Genomic DNA, 23385 nt, shown 5'->3' with positions numbered 1-23385 from the left:
ACAAACAGTCCTAGATCACTCGGGACCTTCTCATGAATGAACTCGGGTGATTCCCAGCCAGGAACAATGGCTTCTATGAAGTCGCACTGCAAGGTCAGCTTTTGCGCAGAAACATCAGTCAAGAGTCAAGACCTTGATCTGGAAAGGCAAATCCAGCTGGAGGTTGCAGGTGGTGAGATCCTGGACAGCAGGGAGACGCTGAGCATCAATGGGGTGGGGGCAGTATGGGGTGGGGATAGTATGGGGTGGGGAGGGGGGGTGAGAGTGGCAGTGGGAGTGAAGGTGAAGGACTCCCAGGAGAGAAAAAAAAATGCAACTGGGGGAGGTAGCCACACACACCAGAGTCAGAAAGAACTGGAGGCCAGGTGTAGTGGCTCATGCCTGTAATCCCAGTACTTTGGGAGGCCAAGGCAGGTGGATCGCCTGAGGTCAGGAGTTCGAGACCAGCCTGGCCAACATGATGAAACTCCATCTCTACTAAAAATACAAAAATTAGCCAGGCATGGTGGAGCATGCCTGTAGTCCCAGCTACTCGGGAGACTGAGGCCAGAGAATCGCTTGAGCCTGGGAGGCAGAGGTTGCAGTGAGCCGAGATTGTGCCACTGCACTCCAGCCTGGTGACAGATGCTTCCAAAAAAAAAAAAAAAAAAGCCTCAGCCTTGCTACTTATCGGTGTGACCTTGCAAATGTTACTCTACCTCCTGTGCCTAAGTTTTCTCATGTGTAAAACACAGCTAATAACGGAACCTACCTATGGGGGCATTGTAAGAATCAAACACATTCATGTGTGGAACAGTTAACATTTACTGACCCTTGTGCCAGTAGCCATGCTAAGTGCTTTGCATATATTATTAACTCATTTAATCTGCATAGACAACCAATGGTGTAGTTATTATTTTACTCATTTTATAAAGGAAGAAAGTGAGGCACAGAGAGGTGAAGTAACTTGCCCCAAGGTGGCACAGCTTCTAAGTGTCAGAGTCAACATTTGAACCTAGTCAGTCATATTTCAGGGCAGTGGCCCTGATGGCTACACTGTGCGGCAGATGCTTCATCTTACAGAGACGGCTGCAGTGGAGGGGGCCAGAGTGCAGCCTGCTGAAGGATGAACCTCTGGGCAGGGGTCCCTGTTGTTCAGGTCCAAATGTAGACTGAACAGTAGCCTTCATCATTAAGATCACTAGAGAGCTAAGGGGTGAGAGCGCACTCTGCCTGTTCTCCCTCCACCCCCAAGACACTCACCCTATTCCACACCCAGAGGAGGACATGGGGTGCTCCCTTCCAGAGCCTAGAGACCCTGGGATGGCTCCAGCCCCTTCTCCCAACATTCCCCCAGCGAAGAGCACCAGTACCCTTGCTCTGCTGTCCACCGGGCAGTTGTCCCGGTATCAGTGTTTTTGGTTGTTCCTTGTTTTGTCTTGCTTCCCTTTTAGAGTATCTCCTGAAATAAATGGCAGTGTTGCAAGGAGAAAAGGGAGCCCAGCCTCTCTGGAGCAGTTACGATGGGCAAACAATGAAATCCACATGCGGTGTCTCACGGGGCCTTCACACCTTTGTGAAGTAAATATTATTGTCTTCATTCTGCGGATGAGGACACCAGGCCCAGAGAGGCTAAATGACTTGCTCCAAGTCACAGAGCAAGTCGGCAGCGCCTGGCTGCATCAAATGCTTGTCTACTGGAATCCAAAGCTGTTTATGGGATTTGGGGCTCTGCTGGGGCTTTTATACCCAACCCCTAAAGGTGAAGTTCTCTGTTCCGCATTCATTCCTTCATATGCTGAGTGTTTTGCAGCAGCGGCTCGATGCCAGGCATTGGAGTAGAGACCATAGCAACCTGGCCTCCATTTCATTCTGTTCGGCAGGGCTGGTGATCTTTCTAAATGGGATATTTGTAGAGGTTTTCACCGCCCCAGTTTCTGGAAGGCCTGATCATCAGCCCAGGGGCTGCTCCTCGGGGATGGGAGTCAGGGGTTCAGCTTCTTCGTGGGAGAATCCAGCTCTGGGTGTTTCAGGAAATTTCTGACCTGCCAGGTTTCCTGATCAGTCAGAGCTGGGGAGTGGGGGCCGAGAGAAGAGGTTTCCCGTCAGCCCAGCTTTTGTCTCTCACATGAGCGCGAGACAGACAAACCACAACCACAGACTTGACCAGCTGTGGAAGCGTCGAACAGGAAACCCGGAACATCTGGTGCTCCACTTCCTCTGAGGGCTGTGCACGTCTGGGGCGCCGGGTGTGCGTGTGCATGTCCGCCTGTGTGCACGACTGTTTTCTCTCCTGCCGTTGGTTAGTGGGACCTGGATGCAGACAGAGCTGGAAACCACAGGTCTTGTGGTGACAAGGAAGCCAGACACTGGCTCCCCAACCCTTACAGCACGGCGTCCCTCCTCAGACAGTAACCGGGGATCCGACCCAGTCTCGCAGGCCCTTGGCTAGCTTCAGGTCACCATGCATTTGAAGAAAGGGATTTCTTTTCCTTTCAGATGATGATGGTTTAGACATTGTTTGGAGGTGAGGTGGGAGGGCTCTGCTTACATATAACTTGGCCTCAGTATACAGACCCACAAAAAGCAGCCTCTGGACAAAAGCTGCTTTTGTTTGTTTTTTGCTTTTTGTTTTTGAGACAGAGTCTTGCTCTGTCACCCAGGCTGGAGTGCAACCTCTGCCTCCCAGGTTCAAGCGATTCTCCTGCCTCAGCCTCCCAAGTAGCTGGGATTACAGGCACGGGCCACCATACCCAGCTAATTTTTTTGTATTTTTACTAGAGACAGGGTTTTGCCATGTTGGTCAGGCTGGTCTCAAACTCCCGATCTCAGGTGATCCACCTGCTTCGGCCTCTCAAGGTGCTGGAATTACAGGCGTGAGCCACTGTGCCCAGTAGCCATGCTAAGTGCTTTGCATACATTATTAACTCATTTAATCTTCACAGACAAACAGCTTTTTAAAAAAGCTGTTTTTAAAACAATTTGAGGAACATCTGTGGATGAACGCTAAGGCCATGTGCTGGTCAGGAGGCAGTTTATTAGTGGTGGTGTTCCCTGCATAAGGAGAAAACAGGGTTTTTAATTTTTCATGTTTCTGAAGGGAAGAATCATAAGGAAGTGGAAACAAAAGGCTCCCCAAACCATAGCATGAGGTTTAACTCTCATGATACCTTAAGGAAGTAGGCATTATTATGCCCATTTTTATGAATCATGAAATAGACGTGCAGGAGGGTTCAGAAGTCACTCCAGCTAATACAGCGCCTAACGAGCAGGGCCAAGGTTCAATTCAAACTGAATCCCAGCCTCATGTTAGATCTTAGTTCACACTTCATTCTTTCAATGAGCATTTATAAACTAAACTGTACCTAGCAAACAGTTGGGACTTCAGTGTTTCTTGAATTAATCACCTAAATATGCCATGATGTCAGAGACAGATGTCATCCTCACTGTAGCCCCCAGGCTCAGCACAGTATCCAGGAAAGAATAGGTGCTTGTAGTCCCAGCTAATTGGGAGGCTGAGGCAGGAGAATTGCTTGAACCCGGGAGGCAGAGGTTGCAGTGAGCCAAGATTGCGCCACTGCACTCCAGCCTGGACGACAGAGCAAGACTCCATCTCATGAAAAAAAAAAAAAAAAAAAGAATGGGTGCTTAATCAATGTCAGCAAATGAATACGTAAAGGAATTCCAAGTTTTAGAACAGCGATACTTTATTTTTGCTTGTTGTTTGTTTGTTTTTGTTTCTTTTGAGCCGGAGTCTCACTGTCAATCAGGTAGGAGTCTAGTGGTGGGAATTCGGCTCACTGCAACCTCCACCTCTAGGGTTCAAGCGATTCTCCTGCCTCAGCCTCCGCAGCAGCTGGGATTACAGGCATGCACCACCACGCCAGGCTAATTTTTGTATTTTTAGTAGAGACGGGGTTTCACCATGTTGGCCAGGCTGGCCTCAAGTAAGCCGCCCAACTCGGCCTCCCAAAGTGCTGGGTAAAAGGTGTGAGCCACCACGCCCGGCCGATACTTCGTTTTTCTGGAGGTAATTTACTTAGCAAGGCTAGCTGTTTGGATCCTGGCTAAAAATGTGAAAGAAGACAGAAAGAGTCACAAGCAGTCAACAAAAGTCACGGGTCCTAGCAGGTAAAAGTTCAAGTACTTGATTCAAAGCCGAAATTCTCAGGTCCTCAGTCGTAGCCTGGTTACCCTTACAAACATCAGGGCTAAAGAGCACGGTTAATGATCTTTCCAGGACACACGATTTGGAAGCATCTGTTTCGAAGGGAGATGGCCTGCTAGAGGAAGCTTGTGGGCAACAGCAAATTGGGAGTTGGACTAACACTTTCAGACTGGGATGCCACGAAGAACTCGCCAGCAGAGATAAGAGATGGGCAAGATGAAGAGAATGAACTGTCATTCTCGGATATCTGCCCGCAAGGTGGCTCGGAGAAAGCTAGCCGGAAACTGCAGCATCGCGGAGGATTTCTCTGGTTCAGGTTAAAGTGACAGCAGCTAGACGGTGCCGACCTCAACCCCAACTCCCGACAGCAATCTTGAGGCCACCCGAGATGGCGCATGCGCAGTGTGCGAGGTCGTGCTCCTTTTCATACCTGCGGACCTGCGGAGTCTTCTTCCTGAGCAGGGCTTACGTCACGCAAGCGCCGCGAGTGTGTGACGTCATCTGAGAGCGCCACGCGCGGTCCCGAAACCCTGAGCACCTTCTGGCTAAGGCGTTGCTGTAGAGACCGAGCGCCGAGTCCCGCCCCCGAGGCGGGATTGGAGGAGAACTGGTCAGCTGACAAGGGTGACGTTTCGAAAGCGCGCGGTAGGCCGTGCTGGGACTCAGAGCCCGAAAACTGATTTGAGGGGCGTCTTGACCGAAGGTACTAAATATCACACGTCTCCATTAAAGTAAAAATGCAAACTGCCCTAATGGGATTTCATATAAGGCCGGAGGGCTGGGAAGACTTAAATGTATCACTTCAGTAGCTTAGGGGTGGGAAGAAGAGTTTGGACCAGACTAGCGCCGGGATAACCTGACCTTTTGAGCTTTAATTTCTTCTCGAAGGGATCTTTCCCATCAGCATATAAACATGTGATTTCCCCGTTCCTGAGAACCCTGTCGTGGCTCCAGCTCCCATCCCATCACTTTCTAAATATCGTAACTCCTTGGAAGAGTTTGTATATTCTTTGTCCAGCTCTCTCCTCCCACTTTGTTGAACTCCCTCCAGGCAAAGTCAGTCTCTCTCCAGTCCTCCTGTTACCTGCTCTATCAGCAATTTTTGATACAGTTTATCACCCTCTCCTCCGCAAAACTTTCTTCACTTGGCTTTTGGCAGTGCACACACTTGTTTTTTTCCTCCATCCCAGCCCCACCTTCTCTGTTTCTTTTGCTAGCCTCTCCTCTTTTTCCTGACCTCTAAATGTAGCAGTGCCCCCAGCACTGGCTCCTTGGACTTCTCTTTCTTTTCACTTAATCCCTTGATGATTTCATCGGGTTTCATGGCTTTAAAGACTATGTGCTGATGACTCCCATCCGTATAGCTCCAGCCTAGAAAAATCCTTCTGGCTTCTCGGGCTGTAAACTTTGAATTCTTCATCCCGTGTCAAATCTGTCAGCAGATCCTATTGGCTTTTCTTCTTCCCCCAGAATCCGGTCTCCACTGACACCATCTTAGACCAAGCCCCCATCTCTCACCTGGATTATTGTAATTGCCTAACTGGTCCCTCTTCTATCCCTACCCCGTCAGTCTATATTTACATAACAACCTCAGTAATTCTGTTAAAAGTCGTATCATGTGGCTCCTCTGCAAAAACTACCAGAGTAAAAGCCAAAGCTTTACCATGGCTAGAAATGTTACACACGACCAGGCCTCTATTCTATACCTTTCTTTTCTTGTCTCCCTTGCTCACTTAACATCAGCCACATTGGCCATTTTGCCAGGCTTGCTTCTGCCTCTGGGATCCTGAGCTTGCCTTTACCTCTGCCGGGAGCTTGTCCTCACTTATCCCCAGGGCGCTCTCCCTTACCTCCTCCAAGACTTGGCTCAAATGTTCCTCACTGAGAAAGGCCTTCACCAACCTCCTGGTTTTACATTGCAAATCAGACTCCTCCCCCAAGCCCGCATTCCCATTCCCTTCCTTTTGCTCCATTGCATTTAATTTAATAAACCTTCTAATAAGCCGTTTAATTTCGTTCTTTATCTTATTTGATGTCCCTCTCTGCGTGGAGAGAGGAATTTGTTTCATCATTGCTCCATCCCCAATTTTGAGACAGTGTGTGTGGCACATGATGGATGCTCAGTACAGGTCTGTGGGGAGAATGGGTGCATTGCAGAATCCAAGGGTTAAGGCATGGTTAGGAGCTGGAGCTTTAGAGGCTTGGGTTCCAGGCTCCCTTTACCACTTAGCTGCTTTGTGGGGTTTTTTGTTTGTTTGTTTGAGATAGAGTCTCGCTCTGTGGCCCAGGCTAGAGTGCAGTGGCCCCATCTCGGCTCACTGCAACCTCTGCCTCCCAGGTTCAAGCGATTCTCCTGCCTCAGCCTCCCAAGAGTAGCCTGGGACTACAGGCACCCACCACCACACCTGGCTAATTTTTGTATTTTTAGTAGAAATGGGGTTTTGCTATGTTAACCAGGCTGGTCTTGAACTCCTGACTTCAGGTGGTTCACCCACTTTGGCCTCTCAAAGTGCTGGGATTCTTTGGGAAACTGAGGCAAGTGGATCACCCGAGGTCAGGAGTTTGAGACCACCCTGGCCAATGTGGTGAAACCCCATCTCTACTAAAAATACTAAAATTAGCCGAGCATGGTGGTGGGTGCCTGTAGTCCCAGCTACTCAGGAGGCTGAGGCAGGAGAATCACTTGAACCTGGGAGGCAGAGGTGGCAGTGAGCTGAGATCACACCACTGCACTGCAGCCTGGGCAACAGAGCGAGACTCCATCTCAAAAAAAAAAAAAGTGCTGGGATTGCAGGTGTGAGCCACCACACCTGGCCATACTTTGTGGTCTTTAAGAAATTTATTTAACCTTCCTGAGCCTCAGTTTCCTCATTTCTGTTGTGGACAAAATAATACCTAAGGCTTTCATTTGACAATACTGAACACCCCTAGATGACCAGCTCCTGGAGACGCAATGGAGAACCTGAATGTCCCCTCGCTCCCCTGGAGTCTGGATGCTGAGGAAGGGGCTACAGACAATAGCCATGCACTCACCCAAATAAGACATTCTTCATGAATTGTGGTAAGTGTGATGAAGGAAAAGCAGTTCGTGCTGAAGAGGCAGGCTGGGAAAGAACTTCCCTGAGGGGGCAACTTCACTGTCCAAGTCCACTTAGGCTGCCGTAACAAAACGCCACAGACGGGGGCATTGAAACAGCAGACATTTGTCTTCTCATGGTTCTGGAGGGCAGAAATCCAAGCTGAAGGTGTCAGCAGGTTTGGTTTTTCCTGAAGCTTCTCTTCTTGACTTGCAGGTGGCCGCCTTCTCTCTGTGTCCTCACATACATGATCTTCTCTCTGTGTGCCTGCACACCCCTGCTGCTGGGGTCTCCAGTGTCCTAATTTCTTTTTTTTTTTTTTTTTGGAGACAGAGTCTCACTCTGTTGCCCAGGCTGGAGTATAGTGGCGTGATCTCAGCTCACTGCAAGCTCTGCCTCCCAGGTTCAAGCAATTCTTCTGCTCAGCCTCCCAAGTAGCTGGGACTACAGGTGCATGCCACCATGCCTGCCTAATTTTTGTATTTTTAGTAGAGACGGGGTTTCACCATGTTGATCAGGCTGGTCTCAAACTCCTTACCCCGTGATTCCCACTACCTTGGCCTCCCAAAGTGCTGGGATTACAGGCGTGAGCTACCATGCCTGGCCTTTTTTTTTTTTTTTTTTTGGAGACGGAGTCTCACTGTGTTGCCTAGGCTGGAGTGCAGTGGTGGGATCTTGGCTCACTGCACCCTCCATCTCCCAGGTTCAAGTGATTCTCCTGCCTCCCTCCCAAGTAGCTGGGATTACAGGTGCATGCCACCACACCCGACTAATTTTTGTATTTTTAGTGGAGATGGGGTTTCACCATGTTGGTCAGGCTGGTCTTGAACTCCTGACCTCAGGTGATCCACCCACCTCAGCCTCCCAAAGTGCTGGGATTACAGGTGTGAGCACCATGTCCAACCCAGTGTCCTAAGCACTTGTAAGGACATCAGTCAGACTGGATTAGGGCCCACTCCAGTGGCCTCATTTGAACGTAATTATTTTGTTAAAGGCCAAATACAGTCACTTTCTGAAGTCCTGGGGGTTAGGGCTTCAACGTATGAGTGGTAGGGCACTCAGTTCAGCCCATGACATTATTTAAAATGCAAAGGATGCATAGAAAGGAGCCGTGGAGCAAGAGGAACCTTTCAGGGAAAGAAACGAATGTGCAGAAACCCTGTGGCTGTGGAAGGCCCATGTGGCTAAGCTCAGAGTAAGGGGTCTTGGTGGGAGTTACACTGGGAGTTGAGGGTGAGGAGCCACCTAGAACCGTTGTTGGGAGTGATTGGAGTGATGTGGTAAGAATTCTGTAATGCAGCGTTCCCCAATCTTTTTGGCACCAGGGACCGGTTTCATAGAAAACAATTCTTCCACGGACCGGGTCCGGGGAGGTTGGTTTTGGAATGAAGCTGGTCCACCTCAGATCATCAGGCATTAGATTCTCATAAGGAGAGTTCAGCTTAGATCCTGGTATGCACAGTTCACAATAGGGTTCGTGCCCCTGTGAGAATCTGAGGCTGTTGCTGATCTGACAGGAGGTGGAGCTCAGGTGATCATGCTCGCCTCCTGCTGGGAGGCCCAGTTCCTAACAGGCTATGGACTGCTTCTGGTCTGTGTGCTGGCGGTTTGGGACCACTGCTCTAATGGAAAGGTTACTGTGGCCACAGACGGGTTGGAGGGAGGCCCCCTTAGCTCCAGAGCTACTGTGATGGTGACACACTGCATGGCATCTCATAGTCAGGGCTCCGTAGAGGGTTACTGGTTAATATTTTTCATAATGGCCACCTGACACGGTTGATGGGAGGACTGAATGAAAAAGAGGCCAAAAAGGGCTTAATAAAGAAGTGATAAGGAGAAACCAGGATAAGCATCCAAAAGTACCGAAGAGTCTGTATTTGGTGGCGCTGGAGATAGTGTAGTTGAATCGGATGTGATCGCTACTTGTCCTGGAAAGTTTTAGATGTGACTCATGCAAAAGAGGAAAGAAGCGGCTGGAGCAGGGAGTCACTGACCATGTGTCGTCCTCCGGAAGCCCAAGTACAGTGGAAATGGTCTGAGAGAAGGAGCACTCATCTTTTATTTCTTTTCTTCAGATTCAACTGAAAGCCCCCCTTAAGTTTACTGTCAGGGTGCTGATACACAGAGCTACTCCTAGAAGATTGAGGGTACAGGTAAGGAATGGGAGTTCGCCTCCTGCAGGCGCTCAGTAAGAGTACTGTTGGGCAGCGGGAAGGTTTCTCATTTCATTCCTGGAATTCAGGGTCCAGAAGTGGAACCTGATGTGAGTTCCTATCTCCTTTCAGCTTGAGTGGTGATTCTACCTTTTCTTCTTTTCTTTTGAGACAGAGTCTTGCTCGGTCAGCCAGGCTAGAGTGCAGTGGTGCAATTGCAGCTCACTGCAGCCTCCACCTCCTGGGCTCAAGTGATCCTCCCGCTTCAGCCTCCCTAGCGTTGGGACTACTGACATGCCACACCACCCGCAGCTAATTTTTTTATTCCTTGTAGAGATGTGGTCTCACTATGTTGCCCTGGCTGGTCTCAGCCTCCTGGGCTCAAGCAGTCCTTCTGCCTGGGCCCCCCAAAGTGCTGAGATTACAGGCATGAGCCACTGTGCCTGGTTTTCTTTTGTTTTTTAAGAGCTAGGGTCTGTCGCTTAGGCTGGATGCGGTGGCTATTCGCAGGAGCAGTCATAGTTCACTGCAGCCTCGAACTCCTGGTCTCAAGTGATGCCCCCACCTTAGCCTGTAGCTGGGACTACAGGCATGCATCACCACACACAGCTTATGACTGTACGTTTTGATAATTTAATGCAACAAAGACTGCTCTTTGTCTTGGAAGGAACCAAGACAAGCATTTTATCCCAATGGCTAAAAAACTCTGACTGTCCTCCTCCACACCCTTGACAGAGGGCCATCTGCCAGTGATTGGGAATGCACTAGACAGCCCATCTTCATTTTGGGCAGAATTAATTGTTAGAATCTGCTTTGTAACACTAGGCCAAATATATCTCTTGTAAGTCCTGGTCTGGCCTTCAGGAGCTGCACAGACTCAGTTCCTCTTTATGGCATTAAATATGTGACGATGGCCCTGGGCTCTAGGCCACCCTTACAAGGCCTCCAAGTCTTCTGTTCACAAATTGAACACCTTACCCCAACAAAAAAGGGTTTTTTTTTGTTTTCTTAACGATGCTTTTATGAATATTCTTCTACGTAAATCTCTTCATACTTGCCTTTGGATACATTTCTATAAATGAAACTTCTGAGACAAATGGCGCATTTTATAGTTTGTGCTCTCTATTTCCAGATTACCCTCCAGAATGGATGATTTTTGCTTGTACGCCCACCAGCAATTTACAAGAGAACCTGTTTCCCCACACCTTACCCACCAACATGGGGAGTTTTCATTCTTTTAATCATTACCAATCTGATAAGGGGAAATGATTATTTCATGGTTGCCTTAATTTTCATTTCTTTGATTATGAGATTGGACATGTTTTCCAACCACATCCTATACTTTTGCAGTCGAGTTTTGGAGCTCAGTGCAGGACCTTACATGTATTCCCGTTAAATTTTATCTCGTTGGATTCAACCAATCATTCCTTCCTGTTGAGATAATTTTGGACCTGACTCTGCAGTCCCAGCGTGTTGGCCTTCCTTCCCAGTCTGGTGTTATTTGCACAGTTGATAAGCAGTTATCTTTGGACTTATCCAAGCTGTTGACAGAATGTTAATGAGTGTAGGGCCAAGGACAGAACTGCTTGGCATTCCACTAGAGAAAGCCTTGGGATGATACCGTCCCATCTGCTGTGACAGTTCAACCTCACCATGCCTGGGAGTCATGGCTGTGTTAGGAGCCTTCACCTGGGACACAGGGCCTGCGCACAGATTCCAGCCCTGGCCCTGATTAGTTGCGTGGCCCTGAGAAAGTGCTGTCGTCTCTCACTGAGATGTACTTTTGAGCTCTAGCAGCCTTTTTCTCACTATTCTGTCCATAAGAATTTCGTGAGAAACGGTCACATTGTTGTCAAAAGTCATGGCACTGTCACAAAGTGTTCACCCCATTTTCTAATTTAGTGGAAGCAACACAACAACAACCCTTTGTCATGGACATTGACCTCTGGGGTCACCCTTCCTGTGTGCTGCTCAACCATTTGTTTGATTTTCTGCCCCAGATTTTTGCCCATGATCAACATGAGGCTCAACAGCCTTCAGTTTATCCAATTCACACTTTTTTTTTTTTTTTTAAAATACAGGGTTTTGGCCTCCTCAGTTCTCCATGATTCCTCACAGCACCCTGAGACGTCAGAAGTGCTCAGCACTCCCTACCAGGGCTTGTTGGTTCTGTCGCCCTGGTTCAGTTTTCTTTCCTATCAGGAAGGAGCAAGGTGGGAGGGGCCACCTCTCCTCCAGGCATGGACAGAGGGCCAGAGTTCATTCACAGCTGTGGCAGCATTGAAAGGGAACGGGGAAAATGCTTAGTTTGGCGGAAAAGGGGCTTTGTGAGACTGACACATGGCATCTGCCCAAGTCATGAGCTGAAGAAACAGCTTCCATGGCCCTGCCAGAGGGACCTCTGGTTATGCATCATTCTCTCCAGCCCTGAGCTTCATCAAGAAAATAAGCATCAGCAATATCATCTCCAAATGAATTGATGGCACATGATGTCACCTTTCTTTCCTTCAACATCAAAATCAGACAAGACTATTACTAAGGAGGGAGCAGTAAACATTAACCCCATGTAACAGATAAAAGACTAAAAGAGAAATTAGATAACTGGTTTAAGTGACACAGGGAATCCGTCATAACTCTGGTGACATGGCTTCTTATCATGCCTGGAATGTAGTTACTGATTTACACGTTGTAAATTTCTCAGTACACGATGTACAAGTGGCCACTCCGTACTGTCTGTTTATTCAGACTAAGAGTAATCACGATAATATGCCAGCACAGTGGCTCACACCTGTAATCCCAGCACTTTGGGAGGTGGAGGCAGGAGGATTGCTTGAGCCCAGGAGTTTGAGACCAACCTGGGCAACATGGCACGATCCTGTCTCTATATAAAATTTAAAAATGTAGCTGAGCATGGTGGTGCACTCCTGTGGTCCCAACTACAGGGGAGGCTGAGGCAGCAGGATCGCTTGAGTCTGAGAGGTCAAGGCTGCAGTGAGCTAGGTTCACACCACTGCACTCTAGCCTGGGTGACAGAGCGAGGTTCTGGCTCAAAAAGATAGATAGATAGATAGATAGATAGATAGATAGATAGATAGACAGACAGACAGGAAATTTATGTAATATATATATATATAATAATAATAATGATAATAAAGGCTGCTATGGTTTGTTTATTTTTGTTTGTTTTTTTGAGACAGAGTCTAGCTCTGTCACCCAGTCTGGAGTGCAGTGGTGCGATTTGGCTCACTGCAACCTCGCCTCTCAGGTTTAAGCAATTCTTCTACCTCAGCCTCCCGAGTAGCTGGGATTACAGGCACATGCCACCATGCCTGGCTAATTTTTGTATTTTTAGCAGAGATGGCATTTTGCCATGTTGGCCAGGCTGGTCTCAAACTCCTGACCTCAAGTGATCTGCCTGCCTCAGCCTCTCAAAGTGCTGGGATCATAGGCGTGAGCCACTGCGCCCGGCCCAGGCTGCTATGGTTTGAATGTTGGTATCCACTCCACAACTCATGTTGAAGCCGATCCCCATGGCAGTGGTACTGAGAGGGGGGGCCTTTATAAAAGAGCCCGAGGGAGTGAGTGCAGACCCCTCGCCCTCCCGCTTTCTGCCACCTGAGGATGCAGCAAGAAGGCCCTTGCCAGACACCAAATGCTGGCACCTTCATCTTGGCCTCTCCCAGAGCTCTGAGAAATGAACTTCTATTGCTGATAAATAACCCAGTCTGTGGTATTTTGTTAGAGCAGCGCAGATGGGCTAATACAAAGGCTGGTGATCCTTTTCGAGCCCTTACCACGTTCTCAGTGCTTTGCAGAAATGAACTGTTTCCTCTCACATGCCCTTGAGGTAGGTGCTGGGTTCACTCCGTTTTTTATAGATGAGGAAATAGAGGCACAGGAGAGAGGCTAAGTAACCTGCCTTAGTTCACCCTCCTCCCATCCAAGGCCTGACCCTACTTAGCTTCCAAGATGAGGCAAGATCTGGCCCATTCAGGGTTCAATGGCCACAGACAGGCCACCCCTCTTCTAAAGGGTAGAGCTGGGGTTTGAACTCAGGCAGTCTGACTCCGTGGTTCAGGCTCCGAATGGTAATGTTCTGCTGCTTCTATAAATAAATGAGGATAAGAAATGAATAATTGGAAATGCTTTCTCCCCCAAACTGTGAAACTGCATTGCAAACAGTGGTCTCAGCTACTAAGGAGTAACAAACAGCTCTTTCATCTCCTGGAAGAACTGCGTGCAAAGGAAGGAGTGAGGAGAGACAGGACACCCGGAGCCTGAAGAACCTGTGACTTGGATGCACAGCCTCTAAGTAATCCCAAGTGAACCGTGTGAACGTGCAGTCAGTGTCTGTGGCCACGAGGCAGAACACACAAACACCAGGCCTCAGGATTCTCACCAAGATCGTGTCATGAGACAGGACCTCGCCGCCCAGCCCCCGCCTCCCAATAACAGGATTACGAGGCTCAGTGCAGTTACTGCTGGCACAGCGAGCCACAGATGTAGCCAGGACTGGGCGCCAGTCGACGGATTCCCAATATTGTCTTCCAGTTGCTAGACTACGCTGCTTTCCAGTACATTATTTGGAATATAAAAACTAAAATGTAAGTAAAGCATTTTCATACAAATAATTTCAACCGCAACAAGGCAATGGGCTTCTGATTAAGTTGGCAAGAAGAGGCAATGAACTCATTCCGATTGACATATTTGGAGATTCTCTTGCCAAATCCAATTGGCAGCTTCATAATTATGGAAACGTCCATGTTATTTCCACTCAACCAGGGTTAGGGCTGCTGGTATCTGATTCAATGTTTACTTCATGAATGAGGTCAGTTCCCAGCACAGCTGGGGTTTCGGCAAAGGAGTCAGCAGACAGCATTCCCACTAGAATCTGACCGGCGTTTGTCACAACTTCCAGGGCAGCCTTCCCCCAGCTCCCCCAGGTCAGCTGCTCTCCCTAGCATTGTCTGGGGCCCGGCTCCTCTCCCTGTAGCAGCAGACCCAGCCTTGACATGATGAGGTCACATCCAAGCTCCCCCTGGCACAGCGGTTCATCCTGCAACCTGCCCCCTTGGTATTGCGACACCTCGCTCCTGGACACCCCCGCACGCCGTGAGCTTCATGCTGCCAGGAAACAGGGTAGGGTTTTAAGAAATGTTTATCCCAGGATGGTTCCACGTGTGTGGTGTGAGAGTGACTCAGAGTGCCATGGAAGCCACCTCCAAAGGTAATGATGTCCCACAGGTCAGAGTGTCCTTTCAGCCAGCTCCCCACACTGATGAAAACAAAAACAAGTCACAAGTGCTCAGAACACTCCGGAAGAACATACATTCATGGAGTGGCCATCTGTGAGTTCACGGAGTTCCTGGGGAGACTCAGGGCAGAAGGGAAGGGTGGCGCTGCACAACAATGCCGGCAGTCTAGCTCCCGCTGGCTCGAAGCGGCAAAGGGCTGGAGTGTCACTGACCTGTTTGTCCAAGTCCTGTGCTATTGCCATAGGATAGCGGCAGCAAGAAAGTCCACGGTCCAAGTCTGAAACAGTTGTCTCTGCCCTGGCAGCAGTTTCCCTACCTGAGCGAGGTGAGCTAGGAGGAGGCTAAGCAATAGTGATTTGGTTTGGATCTCAAAACAATCGTGGCCATCATATGATGTGATTATTTTTGCCTAAGAAAATGTGAAAAGTGCCGTGGAGAAAAAGAATCTGGAGTGGGAGATGGTTTAGGCATTGGAGGCAAAGGCAGATTCAAGAAGAAACTTCCTCTGCCCCAATGTTGACAACCAGACTGACGGCCACACCCCATGCTTTCCCAACAGGAGAACAATGAGACCGAAGGCAATTGATGTGAACACAAGAATCAACAACATAGAGGAGACACAGTCTCAGGTGTAAAGAGGGGAGCTGTCTCTCCTTGTGGCCTCAACAGAAGGAGAGGGTTGTCAGCCTAGGATGCAGACTCACTGTCTCATCCTAAGGGTCGGTCCACCTGCCATAGGAGATTTCGGAACAACTGTCCTCACTTGAGGGTCGACATGCTGTACAGTCCATGGGGCCCGCTGGACAGTCTCAGTCCCAGATCACTTCTCCTACTGGCTTTCCTCAGGAGCTCACACTACCTGTCTCAGCCCCAAGATGTTTCTTCTGTCTGCTCCTGTTCCTGACTCAACCACAGATTGTTTGCCATCAATTCTGTACCCTGTTTTATCAACATTGTTATTGTCATATCTTATAATGTTTATTTGTTTGTTTGTTTGTTTTTGAGACAGAGTCTGTGATCCAGGCTGGAGTGCAGTGGTGGGATCACAACTCACTGCAGCCTCCAGCTCCCAGGCTCAGGTGATCCTCACACCTCAGCCTCCCAAGTTAGCTGTAACTACAGGTGCGCACCACCACTCTCAGCTAATTTTTTTTGTATTTTTTGTAGAGATGGAGTTTTGCCATGTTGCCCAGGCTGGTCTCGAACTCCTGGGCTCAAGCGGTCTGTCCTTCCTGGTCTCCCAAAGCGCTGGGCTCACAGGCATGAGACACCACACCCAACCTCATTTTATAATCTTTTAAAATTATTTTTTCCCTTGAATAGTCTTTGGAAAGTTTTTGAAGATATGGCTCTGACTTAGCCTGTTTTGTGCTGCTGTAACAGAATGCCTGGGACTGGGTAATTCATAATGAACAAAAATTTATTTCTCACAGTTCTGAAGGCTGAGAAATCCAAGATCAAGGCACCAGCATCTGGCGAGGGCCTATTTACTGCATCATCCCATGGCAGAAGGCGGACGGGCAGGAGTGGGTGGGAGAGAAAGACAGACCAAAGGGGGCTGAACTCGTTCCTTTATGAGGGACCCATTCCTGAAATAATGGCATTAATCCATCGTCCATCAAACACCTCTGAAAGGTCCTACCTCCCAACAACTCCATATTGGGGATCAAGTTTCCAGCACATGGATGTTGGGGGACACATTCAAACCATAGCAGGCACTAAACCAAGGTCTTTCCTTCCCCCCCTCTGGCCTCATGACCTGTGCTCTCTACCCACTGGGCACAGCTGCACTGGCCGCCCTGCTGATGCCCATCGACACCAGACACACACCCACCTCAGGATCTTGGCACATGCCCTTCCTTCCAGCCGGAACACTTGCCAGGCCATCCCCACAGCTCCCTCCCTTCCTTTCCATCTTGACTCACATGCCCCCTCCCCTGGATCTTGCATGCATGTTCTTCCACACGTGATTCCCCCAGCTTCTATCCCCATCTGAAATAGCACGTTACTTGTTCCTTATCTGCCTCCCCCTCTAGAGTGCCAACTCTGCCTGGCAGGGATTTTTGACTCTCGCCTACTGCCACAGCCTGGTGCCAGCACGGTGCCAGCACAGTGCCAGGCATGTCCACCCTGCAGCATTTACTGAGTGCCCACTGCACACCAGGCACTAGTCTTGGATGCTTTTGCAAATGTTTCTCCAGTGATTGAAGAACTAAAATTCTTTGAACTCAGAGGAACCGTTGTGTCTTCTGATTCCTCCAAGAGGTTTGAGGAGCTGGGCAGATGCAATGTCACTTTGCTGTCTCCCTCCAGCCCGCGGCCCCTCTGACTTCCTGTATCAGCTTTCCCGACACGTGGGAAAGTGGGGCCATTCCCAGGAAAGGTAGAGCCTTCCATGACTTAGGAACCCAGGTGTCTGCTCCACTGGGGCCAATTGCTCCCGACTTTTTCTGAGCTCCTAGGAGGAAATGCATCTGAAATGCTGTCACCCTCCCCTGATCATTAACAGAGCTGTTGAACTGGCGGAGTTGTCAGCGAGGCAACCACAGGCAGGCAGGCAGCCATCGCACCGGCTTTGCAGAGAGGGCTGGAGAGCTGATGCCCACGCCACGGGAAAGGGCCAGCGCCTCAGCCAAGAGCCTGACTGGAAAGTGTGTGTAAGGGACACCTGGAGGAAGCAGGGGCCTCCAGCACCTCCTCCACGAACTAGAACCCGTGGTGCTCACCCGCCCGCCCTAGGGGCTTACTACCCTCCCTGCCCAGAGATACAGCAGGGCTGGAGGCTCACCAGGCTTTGCGATCCCAACACTCACGAGGGTTCTCCCAACAAATTGGAACTTTTCTTTAGTCTCATTTGAAAAAGTCTTTTGTGAGCTAGCAAGTGACCCCAAAGTAACCTCTCTATTCCTGTTGGAAGGGAAAATATTTCCAGATCAGAGAGACTGCAGCGCCAAGCCTTGGCCTATATGAATACTTGATTATGCCTCCTGAACGCAGTCTCCTGAGCATGTGCCAGTCAGTTTCAGAAATGATCCCTGGCTGGGTGCGGGGGCTCACGCCTGTAATGCTAGCACTTTGGAAGGTCAAGACGGGAGGATCACTTAGCTCAGGAGTTCGAGACCAGCCTGGGCAACATGGTGAGACTCTGTCTCTGCAAAAAAAAAAAATTTTTTTTAATTAGCCAGTATGCTGGTGCACACCTGTAGTCCTAGCTACTTGGGACACTGAGGTGGGAGAATCACTTGAGGTGGGAGAATTGCTTGAATCTGAGAGGTCAAGGCTGCAGTGAGCCATGATCACACCACTGCACTCCAGCCTGGGTGACAGTGAGGCCCTGTCTCAAAACAAACAAACAAAAAAACCCCTTAAGCAAAGTAACTGTCAATCAAGAGGTTTATTATTTGCCCCATTGAGTATTTGAAGACTGAAGCGTCACATTTTCAAGGGTGTGACGTCATGAAATTCCCACGTATGACCACATTTTGAAAAACAGTCATTGTGTATGTTTTGGAAAGTGAGAGGGTTAGCCTATAATGTGGAAGATAAACTCCTAAAGTGGAAGTTTGAGATATACAGGCAGAATGGGTCACCAAGCTATAGCATTTGCTACGGTGAACTCATGTGACTGCCCCAGAATTATCTGGAAGTTCAATGTTCATCTTCTGAAAAGAACTGGGACCTCGCTGTGCCGGCTGTTGTTGTTCTAAGTGCAATGTAAGCAGGTTTCTATTTAAAACCTTCACACCTGGCATTTGAGTAGTGCTTGTTTTCCAAAGGGCACCCTCTTTCCCTCGGATTTTTTCCACCTTCTCCTTTTCTGGTTTAGTCCGGTCTATCTCAGCCTGCTGGCATGAGGAGAAGGACAGTTATAAAAGCCATTTATAAAAGGAGCAGGGAAGTAGTGGTCTTTTTGTCTTTGCTGCTGAAACGGCTTGGGTAGATACAAGACGGCCTGAGAAACAATGCTGAGAGTGAGGAGCATGGACTGGCCAGGGCGACAGGAGGAAAGCAGGTTTCTCTGTCTTCATGGTACACCGAAGGCAAAGGCAGGTGCTCAAGGCCATGTACCTTCCTAGACAACTTGGGTGAGGCCCTTGGACACTCCACTGGGTCCCGGCATGCCCAATCAAAAACTCCAGATCTGAGCCAGGCATGATGGTGGTGCCTGTAGTCCCAGCTACTCAGGAAGCTGAGGCAGGAGGATCACTTGAGCCCAGGAGTTTGAGGCCAGCTGGGCAACATAGCAAGATCCCATCAAATTCCAGATCTGTCACCATCAGTTGTCTCTGGGGAGAGAGGGGCTCAAGAAAGGAAGGAGAATTTAGAAGTGGGGTAAAGAAAGGCTAGAAACAGGGAAATAGGGAACTGCACAGCACAAACAATTTAAGGAAGAGACCAAGACTAAGACGGGGATGTTGGGAAACGAGCCCATAGTTTTTTTTTTTTTAATCCTCTGCGTCCAAACACATCTTCATCACCTTAATTATAGACTGAGAAATGACAAGGCTAAAATAAGCAAGGACTGGGAATTTAAGATTGTAAAATGGGCTGGGCGTGGGGGCTCATGCCTGTAATCCCAGCACTTTGGGAGGCCGAGGCAGGTGGATCACCTGAGGTCGGGAGTTCGAGACCAGCCTGGCCAATAGGGTGAAGCCCCTTCTCTACTAAAAATACAAAAATTAGCCAGGCATGGTGGCGTGCACCTATAATCGCAGCTACTTGGGAGGCTGAGGTGTGAAAATCACTTGAACCCAGGAGACAGAGGTTGCAGTGAGCCGAGATTGTGCCACTGCACTCAAGCCTGAGTGGCATATTGAGACTCTGTCTCCAAAAAAATTTTTAAAAAATTGTAAAACATCTCACTTCTGACCTTCAGAGGGTCCTCCCCTTCCTCTCCCTCTTTCTCCTCCCTCTCCCTTCTTCATCTCATCCCCCACCTCCTTCTTCTCCCCCTACCCCTCCTCTTTCCTTCACCCTGGGCACAACCCGTCTCGGAGGAGCAGGAACTGCTCTGAATGACACTGGCTGGGACAGAAGTGCCCTGGGGTCAGGCCTGAAGCAGTCAGGCCCGAACAAGGCAGCAGTTGTGCACAGGAGCTTTTCAAGGAGGCTTTGCAGATACAAGGACGTTGGACAGAGAGGAACAGAGAAATTCCAGAGATTTTTCACGTGCAAGCGGATATTTCCTTTGAGAGTTTCTAGACTAAATAATACTCCTTGTGTCTAAGGGGACGGTGTATACTGCTGACCTGGCAATGTTCTCTGCCTGCAGGATGAGCACAGGCAGGCCTCGCGGCTGCCTGGAGGGAGCTGTAAGCAGAGGAAGGTGAAACGGCCTGAAGAAATGTCTGCACTGGAGACAGTTGGGGCTGTGCACCTCTGCCTGACGCAACATCTTTTCAGACATGGAGGAAGGATCTGTTGGCAGATCTTGGGACTCAAATGGGCTGGACTTCTAAGAAAAAATATACCCAGGCCTCTCTATTCCACCAATTTTCATTCTTTCATACATACATACATATTTATTTATTTAAACAGACTTTATGTTTTAGGCAGTTTTAGTTCACAGCAAATTTGAGCAGAAAATGCAGAGGTCTCATAGACTTCCTTACCCAGCATACCCAGGGCCTCCCGCTCTGTCAACACCCTGCAGCCGATTCATCTTACAGTCGATGAAACGATATTCACACATCATTATCGCCCAAAGTCCATCATCTACGTTACAGACTCTTGGTGTCGTACATTCTGTGGGTCTGGACAAATGTACAGTGACGTGTACCTGCCATTGCGGTGTCATGCAGAATAATTTCAGCGCCTGATAATCCTCCGTGCTCTGCCTGCTAACCCCTCCCTCCCCCAAGCCCTGGTCCCCAAGGCTTTGCTTTTTCCAGAATGTCACATAGTTGGAATGGTATGGAACATAGCCTTTTCAGAGTGGCTGCTTTCACTTAATAATATGCATTTACGTTTCCTCCGTGTTTTTTAACGGCTTGATAGCTCATTTCTACTGAATAATATTCCATGGTCCAGATGTAGCCATTTTCATAGATTTTTAAGAAGACAGACTCTTTCATGGGGTGACATAATTTGTTAATAACTAGTATTATAATTAAACTTACAATAAGAGAAATACATGGCTTAAATGCAACAACCATATGTCAACCCTCTGAATACTGAGGCTATTTTTATCCTTCTGGTTGCGTTAAGTAAACTGAAGCACAGGGCGACCCTGATTTACCCACAGCAGATAGGTCAGTGATGGGAGGGCCACAGGAAAAACAGAAAGGGCTGATGCGGTGGCGCAGGCCTGTAATCCCAGCACTGTGGGAGGCCGAGGCGGGCGGATCACTTAAGGTCAGTAGTTCGAGACCAGCCTGGCCAACATGGTGAAACCCCATCTCTACTAAAAATACAAAAATTAGCTGGGCGTGGTGGCACGCTCCTGTAGTCCCAGCTACTTAGGAGGCTGAGGCAAGAGAATCTATTGAACCTGGGAGGTGATGGTTGCAGAGAGCCAAGATCACATCACTGCCCTCCAGCCTGGGTGGCAAAGTGAGACTCCATCTCAAAAAAGATACGAATGATAAATAAATAAATGAATAGAAATGTAAAAATAAAGGAAAGAAAAAAGCGCTGAACTAGAAGGAAAGTGTACCTAGTCTACTTTCAGGGGATCCTTTGAGCTCTGAGAGAAATCTGACTCAAAAACTAATTTTAGACCAGAAATTCAACATAGTAGTTGAATTCATACAATTCAGTAGCTGAGTTCATACAATTCTCTGTTTAAAAGGTCTACACACAACCAAATACAAATGAAGCTAAATTTCCATAAAAAACATTAAAGCAGCATCTAATTTTTGATGAAGTGTTGCAGAGACCCCCCCCCCACAACTTCTGTCCTAATGGTTTGAGACACGTTTTCGTTTTCTTTTTTTTCTTTTCTTTTTTTTTTTTTTTTTAAGACAGTCTCACTCTGTCTCCCAGGCTGGAGTGCAGTGGCACAATTTCGGCTCACCACAACCTCTGCCTCCTGGATTCAAGCAATTATCATGCCTCAGACTCCCAAGCAGCTGGGATTACAAGCACGCACCACCACACCCAGCTAATTTTTAAAAATATTTTTAGTGGAGATGGGGTTTCACCATGTTGGTCAGGCTGGTCTTGAACTCCTGACCTCGGTTGATTCGCCCACCTCGGCCTCCCACAGTGCTGGGGTTATAGGCGTGAACCATCATGCCTGGCCGAGACACGTTTTCAAGCCTTGAGGTGCATCCCAGTACACCCAGCTCACTTTGTAATATCTGAATTTTCCTGAGTCAAGGTTTAAATTCCACTTCGATGATATGGACCACGGTAGTAAAAAGTGTGATGTTTGCGTGAATGTCTGTGTAGGGACTCTACTCGAATTAGGATGAGCCCGTTGAGAATGGAGCCTGATTTCCTGTATTCAAAGTGTTATCTACACAGTGTCATTCATGTGAGTCCATTAATAGTATTTGGTAATGAGGAGGAGGATGGGCAGGATGGGAAAGGCATTCCTGGGGAACAGCCAGCACCTTGGTTCATGTGAGCTGCCCAGTGATGCTGATGCTATAGGTTGACTAACATATCACTGTTCCCAACCCCCTTCTTGCTTGCTATCTCCACTCAGGAGGCTGGGAAAGCCGGATGCACCTGGCCCAGTTCTACCAAAGGACACATACGTGCATGCCTTCCAAAGGCCCTCTTGGAGAGGTCTTGCTTTTCTTCAATAAGAGATGGATAGGACTAGAAATGCCCCTTCCCCTTCTTCCTACCTTGACTCTGGGCGTAATTCCTAGAGCAGCAGCAGCCATTTATGACCATGAGGTAACCAGCAACTTTTGAAGCCACTAGTAGCCTACAATTACTGCAGCAATTGTAGGACGCTGGAAATGCCTAGAATATCAATAAACCAAAGAAGACCAGCTATGCTATTAAAACTATCTCCTGGTCCTGCTACCTTCAGCAAATAGAAATGGAACAAGATGTTAAAAATGATTCTGTTTTGGCTGGGCACAGTGGCTTACACCTGTAATCCCAGCACTTCCGGAGGCCAAAGCAGGCGGATCACCCAAGGTCAGGAGTCTGAGACCAGTCTGGCCACAGGGCGAAACCTTGTCTCTACTAAAATACAAACATGAGCCAGGTGTGGTGGCACATGCCTGTAAACTCAGCTACTTGGGAGGCTGAGGCAGGAGAATTGCTTGAACCCAGGGAGCAGAGGTTGCAGTGAGCTGAGATCGAACCACTGCACTCCAGCCTGGGTGACAGAGCAAGACTCTGTCTCAAAAAATAAAAATAAAAAAGATACTGTTTCAATTCTGGCAAAACTCCTGAGGAGGAAAACAAACCAGTAGGTGCCAACTCCTCCAGCGTTCCAAAGTGAGGTGCTGAACCAGCTCACTGGGGCCTGCAAAGAGGCTTCTGGGAACTTGTGACCACCCCCAGGGCAGAAGGTGGCAAGGCCAAGAGAGGTTAGAATGAGAGACGAGGTTTTTTTTTTTTTTTTTTGAGATGGAGTTTCACTCTTATCGCCCAGGCTGGACTGTGGTGACGTCTATTTCAGCTCACTGCAGCCTCCACTTCTGAGGTTTGAGTGATTCTCCCGCCTCAGTCTCCTGAGTAGCTGGGATCACAGGTGCCCGCCACCACGCCTAACTATTGTATTTTTAGTAGAGATTAGGTTTCACCATGTTGGCCAGGCTGATCTCGAACTCCTGACCTCATGACAG

The 23385-nt window shown here is 48.6% G+C and overlaps 1 long non-coding RNA gene across 1 annotated transcript; it reads left to right on the top strand.

Annotated features, from left to right (window-relative positions):
- The first annotated feature begins 4568 nt into the window (after positions 1-4568).
- Positions 4569-12236, top strand: LOC117093354. The gene is made up of 4 exons (XR_004441110.1): positions 4569-4850; positions 7079-7208; positions 9300-9377; positions 11459-12236. It is a non-coding gene; the product is annotated as an uncharacterized LOC117093354 (long non-coding RNA).
- Positions 12237-23385: the final 11149 nt, after the last annotated feature.

The sequence above is a fragment of the Trachypithecus francoisi genome, unplaced genomic scaffold, assembly GCF_009764315.1.
Source record: "Trachypithecus francoisi isolate TF-2019V2 unplaced genomic scaffold, Tfra_2.0 Lachesis_group12, whole genome shotgun sequence".
NCBI classification, from domain to species: Eukaryota; Metazoa; Chordata; class Mammalia; order Primates; family Cercopithecidae; genus Trachypithecus; species Trachypithecus francoisi.
This window is presented reverse-complemented; position numbering and strand designations above follow the sequence as displayed.